Source organism: Rhea americana, unplaced genomic scaffold (genome assembly GCF_003343005.1).
Source record: "Rhea americana isolate MKP2758 unplaced genomic scaffold, rheAme1 scaffold_114, whole genome shotgun sequence".
Classification (NCBI taxonomy): domain Eukaryota; kingdom Metazoa; phylum Chordata; class Aves; order Rheiformes; family Rheidae; genus Rhea; species Rhea americana.
This window is the reverse complement of record NW_028185195.1, coordinates 308,147-327,528: the sequence shown is the minus strand read 5'-3', so window position 1 is coordinate 327,528 and position 19,382 is coordinate 308,147. Positions and strand designations below refer to the sequence as shown.

The following is a 19,382-nucleotide window of genomic DNA, read 5'->3' as shown; positions in this document are numbered from 1 at the left end:
ACTCTTGGAATACATATTCAGAAATATATTATGTTCTTGTTTGTTAGGACTTGCTTTGGCAAGACTTTTGCAATGGCARAGAGATGGGGGCCTGAACAGAGGCTCTGTAATGGCTGTGGAGAAGCAGTTAACTAATTCAGGGAAGAAAAATGTTTTTATAATTTTACTTTTCACATATGCTGAAAGAGAATGGGATGGGTTCATCTCTTTCACTACTTTTACATTGTTACAATGTGACTAATATGTGTAAAGTGAACCCCAGAGGGGAATACCAGATGTAATTGTCGCTAGCAGACATCATTAGCATGAGAGTAGGACAAACACAACCCACAAACCTTCTGATGGTTACAAAGCCCTGATGTTCCTGAACGCATGACATTAGACATCCTGAGAAATCTCCCACATTGTGACCAAGCTTGGGGTATAATACCCCTGTCTTTGCTAAAGATTTAGTTTGTACCACACGTGCTACTCTTTTACCTTTTGCCCTTTCAGGAAGAATGACTAGTGCTATTATATGACAGTTGGCCTCTCAATCATACATTAAAGGTAACTATAGCTTAATTTAGATTGATTTCCCTCTTTAGTTACAGGGAGAAAAAAAAAAAAGTCAACTTGCATTCTTTAAATAAGGCAAATGCTCCTAGAGTCCTAGAGAGGAGTTCTGGAGATCTACTCTCTGCCCTTCTCTCAGGGAAGCTCTCAGTTCATGAAGCCCCATGTTTTGAGACCAGTGCAGCTCAGTGATGTCCATCACAGGTTCTTGGCATAAAGTCTTGCTTTCATCTCAGGCCATGCATATGCAAAGGGGTTAAACTACCATAGGTGATATTGTCTTGGTTTTAAGAAGCTGTGATGGATCAACATGATCCCTAAAGCAACATAGCTCTGCCTCTAACGAGTCAGGGCTTCGTTTATCATACCCCAAAATATCTAGCTTCCAACATACTGCCAGCTTGCCAGCATGAAGCTGCAGTAGGTTGAAGGACTATGAGCTGAGCATCTCGTCTCTGCTCATATGCGGAGAGCCTGAGCCTGGCTCATTCCCAGTGCGCTAGCAGGGACAAGGAAGATACTAGTCCTTTGTCTGGCTTACTGGCTTTCAGGCTTTTCAGTCACAGCCCAGGTGACTGCTGAGGAATGTGCCAAAACCAGCTGCCTTCCTSCCCTAGAGCCCTTGACCATCCTCAGCCTGCTTGTCACTCATGTCACATGAAGCATTCACATACTGAGGTGGTTTAAACAAGGCATTGCAAGCCACCGAGTTTCATATGGTAAATCCACCATAATAGGCCAGCATGTATCAGTAGATACCTCTGCACTGATCACAGTTGCCTTCTACATGGAGGAGGATACATGTTGCATGGGCTGCAAACATGTATTAATCAAAACTCTTGCAGCTCCTGCAGTCCTTACTTAATACAATTAGAGTGACTTATGTGCGGCACGTGTCTGCTGACTCCTAGCAGATGATATATCTATGTTTTTCTTCAGGATTCCACAGAAACACATGTTCTGTAATGAAATATTGTGCTGTACCCTTACTGAGGCTGTAATTTGCTATTATGAGGAAAAAGAAATCTTGCTGTGATATAGTTTAATACAATTTACAACCTGGAATTAAAACAGAAGATCTATTATGTCAGTGAAAACGAGGGATCAGTCCTGCTCTGGTAAATGAATGGGCTTATCCATTCTCACCTTGTCTGGGTAATCTCATACCCCTCCCTCTTAAAATTACAGGAAATACAAGATTACTGGGGTGTATCCAAAGCTTCTAAGCCAATGAAGGATAGTCTTAGCAGGAGCAGATATCTTTAACCATTGCTTAGGTCATAGAAATAGATTCAGTTCACAACTCTCAGATTATCTGTCCACACGTGCACAGCAACTGCCTGCCTCCTAATTCTGCCCCCCCCCCCGCCCCACACACACACACCTAAAGCAACCATAGTGCAGGCAGTTCCCAGTCCTGGATTCCTGATATACCAACATATGTTGGCAGAGCTTTAATTTACATGAATTTAAATTTCTCCTAGGAGCAGGTTTCCTTGGTCTGAGAAAGGAACAGACTGTTCTTTTACTTCCCCGCTTTACATATGAATATACCCTTCCTGTATCCTCCTAAGTTAGCTCTGACATGAAGAGCACATCTATGGCCATAGTATTCAAATCTCAGAGCTGCCATTTGTCCAAATGCCCATGCAATTATAGTGTCATGTTTGACTTCAAACTTTTGAGTGGTCATGATGAAAACCCAAGAGTAACAAAGACATTCAGGTGGATATTTGTCTTTTAGACTTCAGAAAACCCACCAGTGTGGTCGAGTTCTGCATTTCCGGATCTGTAGAACTGTGGTGTTCTCTATCTGCAACACATATATCTATATACAGTAACTCTAGGTATACTGATTGATACATGGTACCTCATATTGCTCCTGGTCAGACTTCACCTCCAGCTGATCCTCTCCTTACGCTAAGAGCAGCTCTTCCACTGTGCAAAGGAGACTATGCAAAGGTTAAGTGCCAGCTTTTATTTAAGAATATCCTTCTCCTCTCAGCTGTCCGTGTTCTGTCATGGTCAAATCTCCTTTGGCCTTTCATCCCTTTAAAGTGGATAAAAGAAGTACTTCATCATAATGTAGCAATTTCTTTGTGGCAATTTGCTTGCAAAAGCAGTTTGAGAATATTTAGATTTGCTTTTACTCCTAAATATGTTAGTTATTGGTGGTGCATCAAGTGCCTATAGTTCCAGATACTTTGGTATCATTTTATTAAAGATCCACTAGTAATACAGTAATAATATAATTATATAATTATATTATATATTATATAATTATATTATATATTATATAATTATATAATTATAATTATATAATAAATATAATTCAGGTAACTGAAAAAATATAGCTGAACCAGAGCACTATTCTAGATGAGACCACCACTGTGTGCTGTGGCAGTGTTGCATGGCATGATCTAAAGCTAAAATTCACATCCATGCTCTGTAGTGATAGGAGAGGAGGGAAAATGAGACATGCACAATATTTCTTGCTGTTGGAAAATCTACAGCCACCTCAAATGAAGGGCTGAGTTCTGCCAATAGAGTTATTTTCTGATATATGTAGATTAAGTGGGATCATGGATTCACAAATTTAGGTAGTCAAAATAAAGGCATAAGCAAAAGCCTTGTGCCAGTTTCAAAGGGCTTGTGGCCAGTCAGAGATCACTGAACATTTAAAGGGTGAAAGAGGAGGGCTTAGAGGAAAGAGTAAGAGATTGTTTTGCAAACTTCCACAGTGCTCCAAGCACTGACTCACAGAGTCCATAACCTGCCAACGTTTGGCTTAGCTAGGAACTTATTTGGTGTAATAGCGTACTACCTCCTGCTTCCTCTTTCACTTTGAAGACATAAAGGAAGGTGTGGGAATGAGAAAACCATGTCAGATAAAATCTTGCAGAGGAATCAGAGCTCAGAGAGGAGCTGTGCTCTGTGTGCCATTTGGCCTAACTTCGACACAGCTGACAGCTGGACCTGCCAACCTCTGTGCACTTAAAGCTCGGATCAGATACAGCCCATGTTTGTATAGGAACAGGGTGCAAATTATAGGAGGCTTTTTTTTTATTATAGAGGTAGATTAATTTCTTCAATATTTTGTTAAAGCTAGCAGCTATGCAAAGAGATGCATGGTTACATCCTGATAAGTAACCATCAACCGTGCAACTTTGTTAACCCCCAATGTTTTTTTTCCCCAAAATGGGAAATCCATTTTTCTTGCCTTTTTGTGAGGATCTGGATAATGGCATTATTTGCAAAGTTATTAAAAAACAAGCACTAYATTATCAGTCTTGTAGTTCATCTTAGGTCCAGACCTTGATTTCCTGATTCAAATTGATTATTGAGAATAGTTTCATTCATTTCAATGGGACTACACATATCAGATTCTGGCCCATAACAATTCCTTATTTATTTTCTCTGTCCATCAGCCTTGGGATATGTTGTAGACTTTTTGATTTTACCAAACACTTTAAGCATCTCTGGGTATAATGTGAAAAATTGTTCAGACTTTTTCTTTCTTTTTTTTTTTCTTTTTTTTTTTATAGCATTCTTTTTTTTCCCCAGGAGAAATTGGCTGTATTGCAATACAATTTTTTTTTCCTTAAGTAAATAGATATAGTTTGTATCTTCTGGCAGGAATAAGAAAGCAAAAATAAAACAAGCCCTCACAATTCTTGGCTAGATGAATCTTCCAGGGTTTGATCCCCTGGCAAAGCTCTGTGGTTTGGCTTTCTCTCTTCTCTTAGGATTGTGTGTATGCTTCATTTTCTTTGATTTCMTAGCACTGTTTATGTTTATCTGCTAGCTTTTGTCTTATTTGCCAGTTCTTTTTCTTTTTTAAGCTACTTCATCTACTTGACTATTAAATATCTTCCTTTCTATACAGTCTCATCATTTCCTCAATTTGCCATCTTCAGAACAAGGGTCTAGTTGTAGCCCACCTCTTCTGCTTTGTCCCTCTTTCCTTCCTCTTTCTGCAATTGTTTTTCCCTTTCACGCTGTCATTCCTTGCTTCTAACTCTGCTCTTTAGAGCAGAGTTAACTCTGTTCATCCGCCAAGTGAAGCTCTCTTTTTGGTTTTCCTTCTTTCTTTCCTCCTGGCTTTTTTACATTTGGCTGTTATTAAAAATGCTGTTCTTAGTACAATTACTATTTACTTTTATGTTTCAGGTATTAGCTTGCCACCAGAGACTGAAATTCACAACTTGGTCAAAACTTGGATTTCTGTTTCATAAAGAATTGCAACATAACATTTGATTTCATCRGGTAACCATGTTGAAATGAAAACTGTGAACAGTGCTTTCTTATTTTATGGCTTTAGAAAACACTCCCTGAATTGTTAATGAAACTGGAAATGACAGCAATATCGCCCATTCTATTTTCTTCAGCAAAACAAAACATATATATACATATATATACACACACACACACACACATATATATATATATAAAGCTAAAGATTTTTGTCATTGAAAARGGAATTTTGGACCAAATCAGAGAATTTTCTTCTTTGTCAGAAGGTATATTATGACAGACTATTTGTTGCTAAGTTGAAGACCTCTGTGGCAATAGTCCTTCTGGGCTCACTACTGTTTCCTCTGAATTCAACTATTGACCTCCCTTTTTGATTAAATGAGGGCACTGTTGGGCCCACTGTGAAGGACCTGGGAAACAGCTCTCAGTACAGGGGACTTTTAAGCCTCTTACAAACAGCAAGAGTTTATAGCTGCAAGAATCTGTGTTGCTGGCCTGCGAATTGAGGCTGCTTTGCGAACCTCCAAAGCTGCTTGATTTCTAGCCCTGCTGATTATGCAGTGGGGATGAGAGAGATAGCAAGGAATGCTAATCTTATCAGCTTCCCAACCTAAGTTGTCCCTGCTCATTGTTACTTTGCTCCTAGGGAAAAATCTCATTTAGTAACAACTGGGTCTATTCATGGAAGTAGTTATTTACCATTGAATTGCTTTTGCAGAATTGAACCCTGAATTTTCATGACTAATTCATTTTATTCTCTCTAGAGTGCTTTACAAATGTTATTTGGTTTGGTAGCCATTTTTCTGGAAGATACTTCAGCAAAAATACTGATTTTAATAGAGCCTAATGGAAATGGTTAAACATATATTTATTTTAATTACTGAAAATTAAAAGGAACATCTTAACTTAAAGTCTAATTTGGTGTTCTGCCAGTTCAAGCAAAGATGAATGAGGCATATTAAAAATGAACATGGTTCTTATTTTTATTGGTTATATGGCCACCTTTCTCACTACATACATCAGTTAGCAAAGTCTGCTTTCAGCAGTGGAAATTTCATTATCACTTCTAATTCTGGTTTTGTAGCACATTAAAGTTTCCAACAGTTAATGACTCTGGTTTCTTTCTTTCAGGTTTACCTTTCATCAAAGAGCATGGAAGAGGAAAGAAATGACASTAAGGCTGAATTATGAACTCTTAGAAGTTGAGAACAAGAACTGATTGTATTGTGAAAGCTAAATTCACTGCTCCTGATTAACACTGGGCAACAGTGATCACATGCATGGGATTGCTGAAGCAGATGTAGTGTGCATATTGCTTATGCAGGTTAGAAGAGACAAAAGGAAAACACTTACTTCAGTTTTCAATTTAATTTTTTTAAGAGTACCACAAATACCACTTTAAAAGGCTCTCAGTTGCTTAAAAACTAATTCCAGGAGTTCCTCACTTTAACTGAAAATATTTTCAAACCTGAGACAGAGATCATCATATTCCAGACTTCTTTACCATTATTAAACTTTCTTCTTTTCTGTTTTGTATGACTCAGGCACCCCAGATGGGGTCTCAGGTCCTTCCTGTCAGCAGCGCTGTCACGGTGACCATAAGCTGTTCATGCCATTGCGACCATATGCCTAGTGGTTACCAAAATCACAGCACTTACTTACTTACATTCCCTTTTTACCTATTCACCACTGCCTCTCCTGAGTGACCTAACATCTTTCTGTGGGTCACCCTGTTACAGGATGACTGTTATCATATCTTACAGAGGTGTTACAACTTGAAATTATTTAGTTTGTAGAGTGCTTTGAGGTTCTCTGACAAAAGTGATTTCAGCATGCAAAATACCACAGCAAAATAAACTAATCTAGATCATGGAGGTCAATCCTGTCTTTCTACGTTAACCTAACAGCCTGTGCTTTTCCTCTTTCTTTCACCATTTGCCAAAACAGATACAGTTTGTTTTTTCTTTGATCCCATGGAGTTGACAGTGACAGACTACTTTTAGTTTGTCATCCTGAACCTTCCCACTTTCCTGGTGATGTGACCCATGACATTTGAAAGATCTGTAATCATAGACAGCTGCCKCTCTGAATAATGTCTAAATACCACAGGGTAGGTGGGACAAGACCACACAGAAGTCGTTGTCCTCCTAGCACAGCCATTGGGTCTGGAGGCTTGGTAGTGAGAAGTAACTGTGAGATGCAAGGATTTTCCAAGACACTAGTGAGGGATGTTTTCACAAGACAGCTCAGTACTCTGTTAAAGGTATATTTTCTCAGTTTTCAAAMGAAAAGGAGTTTCAGGCTGTTTTGAATGTACAAATAAAAGACCCCATCCAGTGGTGGAGTCCCTATGTAACATGAACAGTGTTTTTGCGATATTTTCTCATCAGTCCGTGCTACAAGGAGTAGTAAGATTTTTGTGTTCAGTCTTCAAAAACTGGAAAACTGCTGAAAATTGGTCTGGTCATTTAAAAATTAGTGAAGTATAGGATTTAGTACTGTCAGGATCCAGTGATTTGTGGATTTGCATTGTGCACACGTTCCCCACCAGAAGTACCAAGCACATAATCAGGACTGAGAGTAACAGAACAGGCTCAACAACTCAAGGACAGTCACCCTTGTTATTCTTCTCATCCCAAAGCACTCAGCACACATCACAGTAGAATGAAAACAAATTACATCTCATACAGCAAAATGAAAAGCAACTTCAAAACAAATGACCAGCCAAAGATTAGAACTTCTGGAATATGGAGCATTCAGGCACAGTAGCACAGGCTAATTCAGGTTGGAAGGGATGTCTGGGGTCTGTAATTCAACCTCTTGCTAACAGCATGGTCAGCAGATCAGACTAGGCTGCCTGGGGCTTTATCCAGTCACATCTTGGAAAACTCCAAGCATAGACACACACAGCCTTTCTGGGCAATCTGTCCCGCTGCTTGASTGTCCTCATATGGAAAAAGCTTCTTCTCATATCTAGTCCAAACCTCTCGTTTCAACTTATTCCCATTGTCTCTTGTCCTCCTGCCACACATTGCGATGGAGAGCCCAGCTCTGTCTTCTCCATAACCTCCCTTTAGGCACTGGGGAGACCACACTGCAGCTGCCCCTCCCCCAGGCTGGACAAGCCCTGACCCCACAGACGCTCCACACAGAGCAAGTGTTCTAGCCCGCAACCAGCTTGGTGGCCCTCCCTTGAACTTGCTCCAGTTTATCAATGTCTTTCCAGTACTGGGGGGGGCCCAAAACTGGACGCAGTATCTAGATGAAGTCTAATGAGAGCTGAGTTGAGGGACACAGCCCCTTCCCCAATCTGCTGGCTGTGCTCCTGCTGATACAGCTAGGATGCTGTTGGCCTTTGCTAGTCCCAGGCACCCTGTGGACTCGCACTCAGCTTGCTGCCCATCAGGACCCCTAGGGCCTTTCTGACAGAGCTGCTCCCCAGCTCCCATGCCCAGGCCCTCACAGGGGGCTCTTCCCACCCCGGGCGAGACTTTGCATTTGTCCCTGTTGGCTTTCATATAGATCCTGCTGGCCTGGTCCTCCGGCCTACCTAGGTTTGTCTGCCCTTGAGYGTATGGACTTGTTCCTCCTCCATGCCCTTTGGTGTTATCTGCAAACTTGATGAGAGTGCATGCCAGCACTTCCTTCAGGCCACTGATAAAGATGTTAAACAGTACAGCTCCCATAAATACYGAGAATGGCTAATAAAACTAGATCATCAATCCAATAGGGTATGACTTACGGCACTGGCAACAATCAGCTCCAAGGAAAAGGGGAATTCTGCCTAATATTTGGACAAAGAGTCACCACTGATACTAGGCTGTACTGTCAATACAGCACATTATTTACTTTAAACAACAAAAAGAGACTTTTAAGACCAGGGAGACATTAGCAGACTGGAGATCTCTTGGAGAAAATAATAATGATCTACACCAAGACATCACGTTATTCTGTACTAAAGACAGTCCTTTGGGATTCATTATCTAAACCAATGAATCATTTACTTTTACACCTCTTGAATTCTGTTGATTTCAATAAGATCCTGATCACAGCCTAACAGATCTGATTAAAAGCAAAGGGATTGCATTATACAGTCTTTAACAATTTCATGTAAGAAGTAATAACAAATTAATGACATGATATTTCTTAAAGAGTTCTGCAAACTCCTTTACCAAGAATCCAATCAGAAAGCCATGAGTTTTTAAAACTTAATTGTCTAACCTATTGTACAGGCCTCTTTTACAAAAGGTAGCATTTGGCTACCATGTCTCTCAGGGCACAAAAGGAAAATTGTTATTTTGTCATGGGGACTAATTTCAGGGATGGATTTCTCCAGGAACTCATTTAGAGCACAAAACTCCTGCTTTGGAGCTCACTGATGTTTAAGTTTGAAGGCCTTGAGGGCAAGACACAAGGAACAGTATTTACTTTAACTTTGGGTTGATTGTGTTTTTACTAGTTTTGCTTTGGTAAACTCAATTCCAATAACGAAGTTATTTACATAGTGTTGGCAGCCACAGTTGTCAATTTATGTAGCTCTTGGGTTGTCTCCGCAAGGATAATTTTCTGTTGTTCTTGCTTGAATGTTGTAAATCAGCTAAGGTCTGGAGGTGCTATATAAATCACAAGATAGTGTCAGCATGTTCTGGTCTAATGTTTTACTAATGCAAAGTAACGTACTCTGTTATCCAGTAATTTTACATGCACAATAACTATTCATAAAAATTCTGTAATGTACAGGAAATTGTTTGGATTTAGGAACCCTCTGCAATGGAAAACCAGCTAATATACAACAAGAACTTGTCTTTCTCCTAAAGAAATATCTCCTCATTATTCAATGCACAAAGTAGCCTGGGCTTTAACCAAAGTGGAACARGCATACATGAATAACACTTTCTGGTCAAATCTGTTCAAAACTTTGGATATTGTTACACCTATTTAGAGAAAACATTCTGGAAGCTTTCCTGTAAAATGCACTAAAGTCAGTCATAAAGCAAGGTATTAGTACATGCTCACGGAATAGTATAATCTGGTGTCATCCTACAACTGTATAGCACACATTTAATCCTTTCTTCTATGTTATATTCTCTGGTTTCCTGAGTTTACTTTGTGCAACAGAAGCTAAACTTGCTATACCCAGGTAAGTCCAATTTCTGTGCAGAAAGATACATACCCAATTTAATGCCCAATTATAAAGCTTGTTTTAAGTAAAACAAATGCATGTTCTTGAGATTATAGAACTAATAATGTAGAAGTATGTTCTCATTCTGTTTCATGATTTACCTCCAAATTTGATCAAAGCGAGATTTCAGGATGTCTAAGAAATGACATATTTCAGACTATTATAGCTTCTCTTGGGCTATACATGACTGCCCCATATCAAGGATCAGGAATCCTTCTCTTTCATCGAACTAAAACAGAGAGAAAAATCTTAGGTGTGTTGTCCACTGCAGAGATTACTCTTTTTATATAAAACCTAAGCATATGGGCAAGCTTGGCTGTATTTCGGTGCACATGCCAAATACAGTAAATGCACAGAGAGGCCTAGGCTGCCTAGAAGCACTGAGCTCACTGCACGTTTCTGTGCAGATGATTTGTGCAGGTGCGATAAATCCACTCCTAGGAGGACTGCGCTCACTCCGCAGGTAGAACCAAAGTTACCTGTCCATGCAGCTTAGGCCCCTTGCTTACAATTTCTGCATGTCCACATTCAGTAACTCTGCTGGGGCCATTGCTCCAGCTCTTCTCCTGCTGGGCTGTCAGATACTCACACTTCCCAGCATCCAGAAGTTCTTAAAGAACATAGGTATTTCCCAGTTTTTCTGTGTATGAAATTTCGGAACACTGAATGAAATTAGGAGCAAGGAAATGCAGATAGCATAATACAGTGACCATAGGTTAATCTTGTCTACTATCGGCAGACATTGAACCTAAATGTCCAYTTCTTAAATATGCTGAGACATATCTGAGGTAATTTAGTAACTTACATCAGCCAGAGTTAAGGCTGATTTATTTTCAAAATATAGCCTCCAAATTTTGTCTTCTGGCTATTTCAGTCATGTTGAAAAATAAGAAAGTAGATGGACTAAGAAGAAGAATGGTAACAAAATCATAAATATATATAATTTTATATAGATATATTAAAATAAATATAAATATTTCTATCAAATTATTGTTGCTTCTTACCTTATATAAGTATTATGAAGATGAAATGACTTGTATCATAGACTGTATTATTAAAATAACATATTAAATAAATTACTCCCTCTATTTAAAGAATACAGCTTTGAGATTCCACAGAATAAACTAACTAAAATCTCTTTATTCTGTAGAGGCTGCATAGACCAATTCTGTCTACAGGAAAATACAACACTGCTCTCCATTTGGAAGAAGTGCTTGGATGTCTTTTGCAAGAACAAACTCCTGGATGCAATTTCTTCGATGGCAAGGTAGCACTGAGGGTGACTGCCTGCCTTGGAGGTTTTAAGTTTTCTCTGTCCTAGTGAGGCTTCCTTGTACATCTCCTTTTTTTTTCTTGTAGGCCAGTTTACACTGACACCTCAAAGGCTTAAGGCTTTTCCCTTCCCTTCCTCTACTTGCTTTGCTTTTCTATCACCACATGCTGCACATGCGAGGTGGAGCTGCCTTTTAACTTCAGAGATCAGCACGATAGGAGGGCAGTGGAAATCAAACAAACCTTCAAAAAACACAAGGGCAGTGAGGCACCCGCAAAACTAGCACTCAGATCCAAAACTAGATGGGTGGCCAGCTTTATCCCAGACAGTCCATCAACAGCCTAACCACAGGTCAGACCAACTCCAGCGTTGCTCATACTGTCCTGTGGCATTCACCAAGAAGCCAGATATTTCTGCTTAAGGAATTTCCTCAGCAAGGACTGCCTTTAAAGACAGAGGGGGAAGTCAATCTGCTAGAGAAAATGCACACATATGCCACCTAATTAAAGGCTTTTTTAAAAAAGAAAGCAAATCTACATTCTTGATTGAATTATCATGGGAAAACAGGAATAAGCCTTCCATCTTATTTCACGTCGGCCTGAGTTTTCTTGGACTTAAGAGAAAAAGTTTAAAAATGCTCACAACAGTAYGTTTTCTTATCTAAATTAGCTAATTTGAGGTTCTGTTAATTCAGTTCTTACCCATTCAGTAGACCTTATAAGCATCTAAAACACAACTGTTTGATATTTGCCTACTACAGTCACATTCTGTTGTTCCTTCTTTCATTTCATGGGTATAAGATCGAGCATCCAGGTACTTTTGGCAGGTAGTGAGCTTTGTTTTTATTATTATGAATGCAAATACTCGCAAGCTAGAGATTCTTTTGAGCTGATATGACTGTTGAGCACAAAAAAGACCATCCCAATTCCAAAGATCCTGTAGTCAAAGACAATAGACAATGCACTTACATTCAATTAGTACAAATTTCAGCATCAGTTATTTGATTCAGTAGATTTAAACTCTGAAGACTGTTCTGTGCGGGCACCTGTACAGTACTTAGTGCCAGGCTTAGTGGGCAGAAGACTCCACGTGTGTGCAAGCATGCACAGAGGCACTTACAAGTCCGTAGGGCAGGGTTTGCGCTCGACACTAGGAGCAGCAGCCAGCAAAAGGGGCTCTGTGTTGGTAGTAGCATGTGGGTATTAAATTACTACATGCAATAAAAATTGTTTCATGACATTTTGCACCGTGGTATACAACAAGCACAGATTCATATTTCTTAACAGAAGCGTTTTTAAAGAAACAGCAGGACAGCACACTGTTCTAGCTTTTCAGCTATTGTCCAATTTCAATCTGCGCTTTAAAGTGAATTCCACTATGATTTCAAAAGCCTAAGTGTACCTGGTCTCCTTCCTTTCACTGAAATCTTTTATATGTGAGCTTTCCTACCTATTTATGCTTCTGTCAATTAAACAGAAAGGGCTGGTTTTGTAATAAGAAAATGTGTGATTTCCAGTTCTTGATCCAATTTCTTGTTAACATCTTTTGAATATAAAACACACACAGGAACTTGGGCAAGGTGTGGTTTTAAGGAACTAGCACAGAAAATGTGCTTATGATAAAGCGTTTCAATTGTGGTTTTTGAGGTGTACAAGCAGCTTTCTTAGGATGAACTGGCTGGAGGGGTGCTGAATAGAAAATGAAGAAGTTGGTAAAACTGCAGGGTATTTTGCCCTTAGTTCTGCACTGAATTCTCTGGAGCAGATGAGGGAAAGGAGTACCTCACACTTTTGTGTAATTGGCTTTCACTAAGCTGAGTAGTAAAATCTGTGATTAGTATATATGTCTGCGATTTCCAATCAGCTAAGCTATGTGTTATCTAATTACAAGTATCTTTGATACTTACTGACTAGAACAAGGCAGGCATTAACTCTTTGTCAAAGAACAAACTGAAATTCTATATAATCCCCATGTTATGGCTCCTGTTCTTTCTAGTTTAATCTAAAACACTGGGAATTTGTTATACAACAAGAAACACATTTTAGGAATTGTCACATTTTGTAATTTCTTTTTGTGTTTAGAGTGTCATGAGCATTGTGGCTCTGGTTCAAGCCAACTGCAGCCTGGAAAATGAAATACAATCTAAAAATATCATAAAAATGGAAAATTTCAACATTAATCTCATGTAAATCTTAGTCAAACTCTGTGAACCTGAAAGAGAATCCAACTGTAAACCAAGACTCTTTGCTGTTACTTGCAGTTCGTCACATCAGACCAGGCTGTACCCTTGGGTCCTAGTCATGAAAGAGTCTTTGTGAGGAGACCTTGCCCCATCCAAAGACTTATCAAAAAATCTGCAGAATCTTTCAGGACAGGGTGGCTCTACACTGAAGGAAAGGACTGAGGGTAAGTAGCACAAAGGAGGCTGAGAGGAAGAATGGCTCAACAGSTTAAGGCAACGTTTTAAATTCAAGCAATCTGGGTTGTAGTTCTTCTMCTACTACCAGTTTCTGGTGAAGCCCTGGGCACTTCCCTTACTCTGGATTTTGGACTGTTGGCTGTGAAATGGGGACACCAGCTCTCAGCAGAACTGTTGCAAGGATAATTACAAAGAAAGGAAGGAAGGAGCTGTGGGTTACAGCTGTCCTAGGACAGATAACAGGGTTACTGGGGAGTGCAGATATGATCACCCCGCAGTCCTATGCAGATCTGTCAGCAAAAACAGCYGCCTCCTGGATATGCTTCTTCGGGACCTCCAGCAGCTTCTGAGGAAGGAAGGCCAAGCAGGGCATGCTTTACTGTTAGGTGTTTGGGACCTATGTGCCAGTGTCATGGATGTGAAGTGGAAGAGCTAAAGGGACTTCTTCCTCCCATCCCCCTCTTTCAATTATGCAAAATTCTTTAAGATACACAGGTTGTACATCAGGGCTGAATAAGAGCATACAAAGTTTGCAAATATGCATTAACAAATTATCCTGCTGCCAAAGTCATCTGTATTTGTAACACATCTAATGCTCTTAAGCAGTGCTGTAGGTGAACCTGGAAGGCAGATGTAGTATTTTAATGCTAATATGCTATAAAATATCTTAGCAAAATAAGCAAGTCCCTCTGCAGTGGGTGTTTATTTTCCTTGATATGATTTAGAAGATTCTCATGTGACAATATCTTTTGTGTTGTATTTGTAAAATGATCTCTATGAGAATAGCACACTATTACAATACATTACAATATAAAGTTGCTTGAGCAGCAGAAAGCTCCTAATACAGTGCTTCACAATGGAGCACTTAAACAGTTTAATACAGCTTTCGTGTACAGTATTTTGAAGAATCACTACAAGCCATGTTTGCAGCACTTTTGGGAAAGCAAGATAATATTGAGGAGAACCTCCTTACCAGAGAGCTTCCTGTCACCAGAACGATCATGTTGCTGTTCCAGCAAATCCAGGTGGGAACATTTTCAAGGAAACGTCGAATACTTCTCCTTTTGCCCAGAAACAGCATAGCTATTTTTAGGGATATTTTCCATTGGCCTGCAGCACACTTCAGTTGCTGTAACATAATGGAGAGTGGCATATTGTATGTTACGTTGAATTGAGAAAATGACTATGTTGCATCATGTCTGTATTTGGCACTGAAGGATGCTGAGATATTCATATTTCTTCATACTTGTGCCAATTTGTATGCAACACAGATTTATCATAAATAGAATGTAGGATCTGGGATCTATCCTGTGCTCATTTACCCCTCTATCAATCACGTGTAACACCTTGATAGCATGCAACTTTTTCAAGGGAGCCTGGAATCAGTCCCAGTGTATTCTGGCCATATTCTGTTTACGGTGCTTAAAAAGAAGACACTGTTGTAGGAAGAGCTGGTGTTGTAATGTATACTTTTGGGGCTCTACTTATATAGACTCATGAGGCTCAAAAATATAAATATCCAAAAATTATCCCTTCTTTTTAGAGCATTTTCTAATTAATGGGACATATGTTAAGACCCTGCATGGGAACCCGCTTGACAGAATGCAAAAGCTCACACAGGTGCCCCAAATAATCAGGTGCAGATTCCCAGGGAAAAGGCTCTCAACTAGGCAGTTAAGGCTCTGTGCTCACCAAGCAGCTCTGGCCCCACAGTAAGCTACAGTGGTGTGGGGACTTCTGCACCAGTTCCCCTTCATCCCCACGGTCCCCACAGCACCCCCTCTCCAGGGGTATGCGTCTGGCAGAGGATCCAGCTCCACGGGAGAGCAGACTGACAGCTGCACCCGGTCACTGGACCAAGATGGGGCCAGGTAAACTGCTTCACAGTTGCTCCGTGGTGGTTTTCTCCTCCAATACTGTATCACATTTAGTAAGAAAAATAAAAAATAAGCCTTGGGCACTCTGTTTTAATCTAAATAACTGATATTGCTGCAACTAAGATAATATTAAATCAAATGTGATTATGGACAATTACACAATTGTCTTTGGAGACAGAGAAGCTGCAGGTGTTTCCATGCCTGCTTTGTGAGTGAGAAGACTCCTCACTCAGTAAGGTACCCCAGCCAGTTTGAGGTGAGTCACCAGGCTGCGTTTGCATGGCAAGTTAGCGTAGGCGCTGCATTACTGATCAACCCTGAAGACTCTCATTGGCCTAGTAATGGGGACATCAGGAGCTAATATTGTAACCGCCTGTCATTAGAAACAGAAGATTTTAGTTTTTAAGACTATCATGATTTCAACCTTTAGATACATGTCGCTCTCCATCCCTTCAGAAAATGGCATATCTTTTATGTGCAATCTCAGCAATAACTAAGAAAAGATTTTCTGATTAAAATTAGAAAGATCAGCTATACTCTGATTGGCAAGCTGAACTGCACATTAAAGTCACTTTTGATTTAGTCGTTTCAAGAGATCCATYGCTATCACAACTGTTTTCTTTAGTCCTTGACAGTGGGCTAAAGATGTACTTGTTCTTCACATCTTATTTATGTAGAATAGCAAATAAAAATATTTCCTAACATTCTTTTCTAAAGTATCCTTTAAACAGTTGGAGAAAATGAGCTGAATGAATTAATTTAGGCAGTCCAATCTGCTGCATTAGACAAGATTTTAAAAAGACTCTAAGAGCATCTGTGTTGGGAGAAAATAGGGCAGARGCTCCTTGTCCACAGCAAACTACTTATTAGAAAGCGGGGACTCCATCAACATCAGGGAAACCTTTGCCACCAACTTCAGCCAGGTTAGGATTTCAGCCAGTACGAAATATCAGTATACTGATATTTAACCCTATATTCTCAGCTGGTTTCAGCTTTTTAGAAGAACACRTTTATCCTGTGGACTCAAGCAATGACTGGGATTGAAGGTCCTYACATAGTTCCTATTGCTGTGTGGCATGTAATCTGATGTTGTACTTACTTACCTTTTTTTAAAAAAAGAAAATATATGAGCTGTAGTTTTCTTTTTATTTCCTATCTGTTCAAGTACAGGCTGTAACATGCAGAAGTATCACTGCTCGTAACTATCACACTTAATTATGCTTCATGTGCTGAATTTGGGATCTGAATGTCACTCAAGTGATTCTTGCACACTTTATGATGGATATTTAATCCAAAAACCTGAAGAAAACAGATCATTTAATTTTCTAATCAGTTTACCAGATACAGGCTGTGAGGCATGGAAATATTTTGAGCATTTTCTATGTTTTTTAATGAAGTGTTACTACAATAAGAGGCGGATGTTACAGCCCAGCTGCTGCAGTGCGCAGCAGTGGCTTTTGTGCTCTGTGCGCAACTTTATGTGTCAGCTTGTGGCAAAACTCCAGGCCTCCAGCCAAGGACGTCTGACAGCGAACTGCTTCTAGAGACATAGGATTTTTTTTTTTTTTCCAGTGCATAAACACCTCAAAAATTTTAGAGTGACTTATTTCTAGATGGGGAAGAACGAGAAGAGAACACTTTTCTGTTCTTTCTTTGCAAGGGTGCAAGCCATGTGTTTTTTCTCTAGGAACTCTGTGAGCAAAGGGGACTCGCCAGGATCTGTTCGCAGCGTGGTACATTTGCTCCTCCACCATTCTGTCCATACTGCTGTTTTCTCCTCCCTTAAACTTCATCTTTTAAATTGATGATATTCTGCAGAGATGCAAGATTTATGTCTTCCCTAAAAGACGTGGAACAAGTTTTTCCTTTCAGTGCAGAGCATCTAAGATAATGAGGAACACACTAGCAGCATTAAAACAAATGCGCATCAGATCCTCAGGGGAATCGGATGCCAKGCGTGCAGTATTTCCTCCAAACATCTGAAAACCAGCATCATTGTTCTTTCAGGATGTTTCTGAAGCAAAGGAAACAATAGGACGTGCCCATAAATCCTTCCCATTAGGGYAAAGAAGCGTACAAAGCAGTAAGATTCAAACTTTATGTTTGGCCAGTCCATGGCATGAGTAGATGTAACTGACTTGCCAGGGCCTCCACTTGCTGGGTATTCTTAGTAAGCAGGCCAACACGTGAATATTTTTCTCTCTGAAGCGTGTGTGTGTGTTTTCTTTTATATTACCTCCTCACTGACGAGCAGGAGAGTCTTAAGGGAGTAGTCACAGAAGCTTGAAAGTAAAATAAATGCTCCTCCCACCGGAGTCACATACATCCTTCATTTTTTTCAGCAACAGYGTACGTAGTACTTCCCTTAAAGAGTTGTTACTACTTGATGCRAAAACTAAAAAGTGTCTGTAGGATGTTTGGCATCCCAAGTACTGCTGCAGGTACAGCAGGAGCTAACTAGTAAACAGCTGCAGAGATCAGAAATTGATTTTGTTTGAAAGGAATTATTTCAAGGTGATGATTGCATAAACCAGACAGGTGTGTGGTAATAYAGCTGAGGTAAATATTTCTAATCCCGTGAAGGAAGAGTCACCTATAGTTTATGTGTCTGCAGCTCAACGTTTCTTGCCTTGCCCTGTGACCATTACACCCATTTAAAGTTAGCTAATAGAAACCAGCATATGGGGAAAGAAAGAAGCCCATACTCTACAAGACACCAATTCACTTACATGATTAGAAGTCAGAGCTTACAGATACTTGTACTTTAAATCAATGCACACTGAAGCAAACTACAGCTGACTTGAAAAGATGGAGTCTGTGGTGTTAAGCTCTCTGGTAAGGGCCACTTTAAGCAACATCTCTGGGAGCTGAGTACATCTTCTGGCTCGTAGAGTTCAAGTCTTACATAGACAGGGAAATTTCCCTTTAGTGTTGTTCAAGAAGTACATTCATTTTTTGCCATCAGTATGTAACAGAGCTTACTGTTTTTTTCAGGGGGAAACATCACATTTAAGGGAAAAAAAAGATGGGACTTCAACAATGTCTTAATAATCTGAAAAACTCTGTCAAACTAGTATCTAGGCCAGGCAGTATTTTTTCTTTATAAATCCTAGAGATCTGACTTCCTAAAGATCCCACATAACAACTTTCCTAACTTTTATCCTGCTTCCATCACGGTCCTTCRCATACACCACAGCCTCTCAGTGAAGAGACACTAAAAATAATTTTGTTCAATTGTCCCCAGAGGTTGCTGTTGAATGTCATGAAGCACTTTCTAACTTCCAGGTCTTAAACAGTTGCTTCCACAATGTTTCCAGTCCCTTATGATGCCAGAATAGGGGTGAAAACAAAGAAGASAAACATCATCAGCACCTGGAATTAAATTTAGTGCTTTTAACTGAACCAGTGCTCCCTTCTGTTTGCTTTGCACCTTGCAATACATCTGAAATAGCTATATATTCGCTACTGCTTTATAAAATTACTCAGTCTCTAAAGTTAGAGAGCGACATCTTAAAGAATACGAAATCGACTAGAACAAAATTATTACAGTAATTATTGGTTACTCTCATTGTCTTTTTGTAGAATATTTATTTTTAACTGAGTGGATATTGAAAATCCTTATAATTATTTTGAAGATTAAACTCTGCTCTTGGATGGTTATAACTCAATATTTGGCCTTTTGAAACTGTGCCAAACAGTTTAATTAGTAATTACTCACTTTATTTACTGGAACTGTCACTTTATCAGAAGGAACTGTGCTTTCTATATGCAGTCTAGACATTCCTACAGGAGTCCTTCTAGACTGCACAGGTATTTGCTGTT

At 39.6% G+C, this 19,382-nt stretch overlaps 2 long non-coding RNA genes across 5 annotated transcripts in view; both read left to right on the top strand.

The window, feature by feature from the left end:
* LOC146600843 (uncharacterized) overlaps nt 1–5,989 on the top strand; it is a 57,030-nt gene extending 51,041 nt beyond the window's left edge. For all 3 annotated transcript variants that reach the window (XR_014897237.1, XR_014897239.1, XR_014897236.1), the window contains 2 exons: nt 4,726–4,821; nt 5,941–5,989. This is a non-coding gene — a long non-coding RNA (uncharacterized LOC146600843). The remainder of the gene's footprint in view (nt 1–4,725; nt 4,822–5,940) is intronic.
* Nucleotides 5,990–9,891: 3,902 nt separating this feature from the next.
* On the top strand, nt 9,892–17,767 carry LOC146600842 (uncharacterized). 2 transcript variants are annotated; one of them, XR_014897240.1, is made up of 3 exons: nt 9,892–9,949; nt 11,142–11,258; nt 13,525–17,767. It is a non-coding gene; the product is annotated as an uncharacterized LOC146600842 (long non-coding RNA). The 2 variants fall into 2 exon arrangements; XR_014897241.1 differs by having other exon boundaries at nt 13,461–17,767.
* Nucleotides 17,768–19,382: the final 1,615 nt, after the last annotated feature.